At 43.7% G+C, this 5,536-nt stretch overlaps 1 pseudogene across 1 annotated transcript; it reads right to left on the bottom strand.

Moving 5' to 3' along the window:
• Positions 1 to 300: 300 nt before the first annotated feature.
• On the bottom strand, positions 301 to 1,216 carry LOC147429945 (expansin-A10-like; annotated as a pseudogene). The gene is made up of 2 exons (XR_015185818.1): positions 1,061 to 1,216; positions 301 to 941 (listed from the first exon to the last, which is right to left on the bottom strand). The product of XR_015185818.1 is annotated as an expansin-A10-like (transcript).
• Positions 1,217 to 5,536: the final 4,320 nt, after the last annotated feature.

Consider the following 5,536-nt stretch of genomic DNA (forward strand, 5'->3'; position numbering starts at 1 on the left):
GAAAGAGGGTTGAGCCACAAGCAACTAGTGCATGCAACCAGAAAGGGGAGACACAGTCTCAACATAGCATGACAAGCAAGAGGAGCATAGTTTGGCTTGCTCTTTGCAATATGCATGCTAGGAACAACCCCAAGAGATCCATTGATCTATCCGAGCAATCTTAAACGAGAGAGAAGAGAGAGAGAGAGAGAGAGAGAGTATAAAAAGCTTTTCCTCAACCGTGTAAAACTTTTAATGTGAGAAAAGCTTTTGAAGCCTTTGATTTTTTTGAGAAGGGGAAGGAAGGAGAGGAGGGTTGGGGTGTTTGACGGCACTTTAGAATTGCAGGCCACTGAAGGTCTGGCCGAAATGCCAATCAGCCGGGGCACGTCATAGGAGGTGAGCGTCCTGCCATCACTGGTGGTTACTTGGAAGGAGAGGGGCTGGCCATCCAAGAGGGAGTTGCTCTGCCAATTCTGGCCCCCAATTCCTACTCATCGCCTGCCACCCAGTCGCTGCCGCCTTCACCCACACTGCCCTCACATCCCCCACCCCTCCTACATTGCTCACAAGCACCAGATTGAAGTAGGAGTGTCCATTGATTGTAAAGTGTATGCCCCCCTCCTTCCTGCAGGGCACCCTCCTATACTTCACTGGCACTATCCCCCCCTTATACACGCCGATCTTCTGGAATGCTGGCTGCGCCATGTCGAAGTGTTGCATTGGCGGATTGCACCATCCACCTGCATTGCTAGCCAGTGCATTGTTTGGTGGGCACAAATTTGTGGCTGTCACAATCACCGATGTGTCCCGGAGGCACCACGCCCGGTCCGCATCCTCATCACACTTGATCTCAAAGCATGCCCCGCAGCTGAGGCCAGCATTGAAAAGGGTGGTGCTTAGAGCGGCGGTGTCGGTGCCATAACCAGAGGAGTAAAGATCACCGTAGCCACAAGCCCCTCCTGCCAAATTACAAAGGAGAAAACATTAATTTATAGAGAAAACATTGATTTATAGAGAAAAACAAATCTCCAATTAGTGCTGAGCAAGATGAGTTTCAAAGACATGTTTCCTTTCTTACCCATTGTGCCGGACGCATCGCTACCACCGTAGAACGTGGCATGAGCAGCGTTCCACCCACTTTGATCCGAGCCAGGGGGGAGTGGCACATAATAGGAGGCAGCAGAAAGGAAGCTACACAAGAAGGCAACAGAGAGAAAAATGGATGTACAAATGATGAATGATAGCCATAGCTTTGTACTGAGAAAGAATATAAGGAAAACTAGTCAGATCAAGCAAGTATATGTTACAGTTTATATATGCAAAGGAAAGGAGCCGCCAAAAGCTATGAATAAGAAGTTGGTCCGTTGCTAGTATAACTGAGAAGGTCCCATGATTGGGTTAAGGGGGACAAGCGGAAGGGAGAGCGGGTGTGGGACCGCCTCCCAACTCCAGGCTTAGTCGGCAGGTAATCCAATCCAGGAATCCATAGCTTTCTGCCTTTTGCTTGTATCATTGAGAGAAGAAATTCCTTTTTCTTGTATGAGTGCGCTCTCTCTCTCTCTCTCCTCTCGTCCGCCATGGTCTCCAAATCAGATTTTCTTCCTTGTACACGATTATTGATGAGTGCATGTACCTGATCGGGTGATTGTCTAGTAGGAGGAGGACCTACTTGCTTTTTCATTGTGGGAAGGTAGCCTTTTTTCCCGACAGCGCCACTCAAACGCATATTATGGCGCCTCCTCTAATTATGAGAGAGAGAGAGAGAGAGAGAGAGAGAGAGACACAGATGATGATGAGAAATTTTAACCTCTACACTGTTTGTGTGTGTGTGCGCACATGTCTGTGTGTGTGTGTGTGTGCATCGCACGTGTGTCCGAGTGAGAGAGAGAGTAATTTCGTCCTCGAACCCTAAACTTGACCCATGGGACTAAATCAAATATGTCACAACCTATATGTTGAGCTAATCAATGACTCTTGATGCTTGAGGAGTGTGGAGTCGAGGGAGTGGTTGGGAGAGATAGGCATGTAGGGAGTGGTCCAAGCTGAACATGTGAAAAAAGCAAGTTTGAATGTGATCAAAAGTTTATCACTCAAATGGGTTGTAGATAAGGGGATAGGCTCAACCATGTACGGGTGTGTAGAGACTCCTCTTTGGGAGACAAACATGCCTTTGTAATTGGAGGCAATGTGTGTAGTGTGATGAATTCATGCTGTAATATATCAACATTGTAGGAAAGCCTCATTCGGCATGTGACTGAGTGATGCATCATGACGCAAGTGCAATGCATTCCATCTTCCAAACCACTCGTTGATGTCTTGTATCCACAACCTGAGCTTAATATTTTTCTTCTATAAGTCTTTTGAACCTTTTCAGTTGTCTCCCCTGCAATTTCTAGGAAGCCAATGTGTTAAGGTTGATGCATCTTTTTCATGTATTCCACAACTCTCTCTGTGCCAATAATGTTGTTGGGAAAACAAGAATAAGGGCACCTCTACAACAATGTCTCCCAATAGTGTTGAAGACACAAATTCAACACCACAAGCCATTTAAAAATAAGTCCGCCAACACCACAAATCAAAGATAAGTGATCCTTGGGAATGTACAATCACACGTCGACCCAAAACACCACCATGGAAACTAGGAAGCATCTATCCTGGCATGGATTTACAACACATGTCAACCAATGCACTTGAGAAAAATATATTCCCTCTTCACCCAAAATACTCTTGAAAACCACAGTTGCAAAGCATACATACGCCACAAAATATGTAAGCTTCCACAACTTACACTACATCAAATTGCATGCGGATTGCCATATCCTGTACCTTGCGAAAAATAGACTGTATCTCCCAAACCACAACTCCAAAAGAGATGCTTTCAAGCCTCAAACATTCTCTGCATCTTTTTCAACAAAAAATTTGAAGGCCACAAATTTCAAATTGTAAAGTGTGGGTTTTCTCCTAAAGTCTGAGTGAAGGAGGGAAGAGGAGGAATTATCCCACATGTAATGGAGTCAAGCTGTAGAGCTACTTAAAGCTCACTTTCATGAATAAACACACAGTTCAAGTTTGTACTACATGCTTGTCTATGGTGAGCCTGTGCTAAGCTAAGTCAATACTCAAGATTGTGTTTATTAGTCCAAGCTAATTAATTCTATCTTAATGGAACCTAATTCACTTGAGTGATAATCTTGCTTACACACACTCACACACTTGCACTATGTTTCTCTTTCATCCACCCTAGCTAGCACGATCCCATTCCCATCAAGTGGTATCAGACTCGGGGGGTACACTATTGAGAACCCCCCTATATAACGTGCGTTCGAAGGGTATTAAAAAAACCCCCTTTTTTACATATCTAAATGAATAAAAAGACCCCTTGTTTTAGGAAATTTTTTCCAAAATGGAATATAAAAACCCCTTTTGTTAACGTGTCTTTGTCAATTTACCTAAAATTTTTGCATTAAAAAAACCCTCCTGCTGACCTCACATTATATATTAACATGATTACATAGTGCATCCCCTGAGGTATCAGAGCTCCGGTGGTATGCTAGCTAGGTCTTATTGCCATCATTGCATTTGTGTGATTAGCACTTGGTAGGATTAGCATTCCTTTGCATTGCATAATTTCCTTTTGTTTAATCACGTCTTACTCACTCTTTTGAGGCTAATCAACGATGGATATTCACCCTTGAAAGGATGTGCCAACACTACCCATGTTCATTAAGCTAATAAAGGAGGACTATCCATCATTAGAAGTTTGCTAACAGGCAGTTTTACAGAAATGGTTGCATTTTAGATTGCCCTTTTGTGTCAATTTTTCATCATCCGTCCCTTCGATTAAATTCACTGTCTCTTGGCATTACTCACATTGCCTTGAAGTGCTCAACATGACAAGCTTCTCGTCGAGCTTTCAAGCCCTCAATTTCGAGCTCGGGAGCCCCCTAAGCCTCATCCCCTAAAACCTTACTAAAAATAAGGTGTGTGTGTGTGTGTTTTGTGTGTGAAGGATTGCACAAGCCCAGAATATCAATACTAACTTGGAGTCTATCTCACGTGGAGCCCATTGGGCCCCTTGGTCTAGCTCAAACACTCGTTTGCTAGTGGATTTGGTGGGTTTGTGGGTTCAATGTGGGCTCCCTCACTCAGGCAAGTCCGACGGACTTGTAGAAGGCGGTGAAGCGCAATTATTTTGACAAAATTGTGTCCACAAGGGAAGCTTCACACACACATCCTTTTTACATTGGCGATTGATCCCTGCCCGCCCTTGCTGCCTCCGCCTACTCGGAGGCCTTTCTCGTCTTGCCCTACTACCCAATACAATTTGGCCCTTGATCTCGTGGCGAGCGCGCGCCTCACCATTGCCTCAAACCCTCCTACGGGTGCTGTCCCACGGTGCATTGCTGCCGCAAGCCTCTTACCGAATAATCAAAGCCCACAAAGGGGCAGTTCCATTCTATCTGCCAACCAACAATGTTATTGAATTGATATTTTATTATTTATTGTAGCTGTGACAGGTGGAAAAGACTGGACCGAGCTAGGCCTATGCGAATGGAAATATATATATATTGTACATTTTATTATTCAAGTGCTCTTTTATGAGCTTTGGCATTTATGACCGGCCGGCCAGTTTGTACTCACATTTGACCATTCAAGAAATCTATAAAACAAATACGTGCAAGAGGGAAATGGTCACTCTTGCATGGGAGGAGATTGCACCCAGTATCTGTGTTATTCTCTCTCTCCCTCTCCTCTCTCCTCGTGCTGGCGTAGCATCTCACTCCACTCTAGGAGGTGCGTCTGCATGTGCTATCTCTCGCTCTCTATCTCTCTGTTTGCATACGTCGTGGCTATGTGCTGGGAATTGCCAGGTATGCAGATTTGTCCGTTTATGCTAGATATTGTGTTATCTTGGGTATTTTTCAGGGCAGCCATGTTTCCGTCTGTAGCAATGGTATCAGAGCTTTGGCTACACTCTTGGGGTTGCAACAATCATAACTATCAAGATTATCATGATCAAAGATAAGCCTTGCCTTTGTTAACCTTTATTATTATTTTTTAATATATTTTAAGATTTTGCATAAATTATTATCAATCCCATAAGTTTTCCATCATGTTTGAATTGTGTAGAACTTGTAAATCCTATAATCAAACATATAATTGATTGTATAGAGCTTACTCTGTGTACAAGGATAACAGAGAAGAGAGAGACTTACGTAATCTACGTGACTTAGAATAATCTCAAATATGGGCTTGACTAAAATCTTAGGAATAACAAGGGCAGTTTTATGAAAGAGATGAAGCTGGAGTTTCACAAGAAGGAGGCGAGTGTGCTCCTCATAGGAATCACCCCTCCGGAGATAAGGAAAGGGAAAGCAGCTTATCTTCAAAAAACGATTTCGATTCACCTATATATGAAATACAACTTCCGAGATTGAAGAAGATGAGGGAATATTAGACAGAAAGAGGTAGCACTCGGTATTTAGATCTTTCGGTAGCAAGGGTCAATAGGGCACACTGTCAATAGTGATCACCACCATGTTACCCTACAGCG

Source organism: Adiantum capillus-veneris, chromosome 22 (genome assembly GCF_014529385.1).
Source record: "Adiantum capillus-veneris isolate H3 chromosome 22, ASM1452938v2, whole genome shotgun sequence".
NCBI classification, from domain to species: Eukaryota; Viridiplantae; Streptophyta; class Polypodiopsida; order Polypodiales; family Pteridaceae; genus Adiantum; species Adiantum capillus-veneris.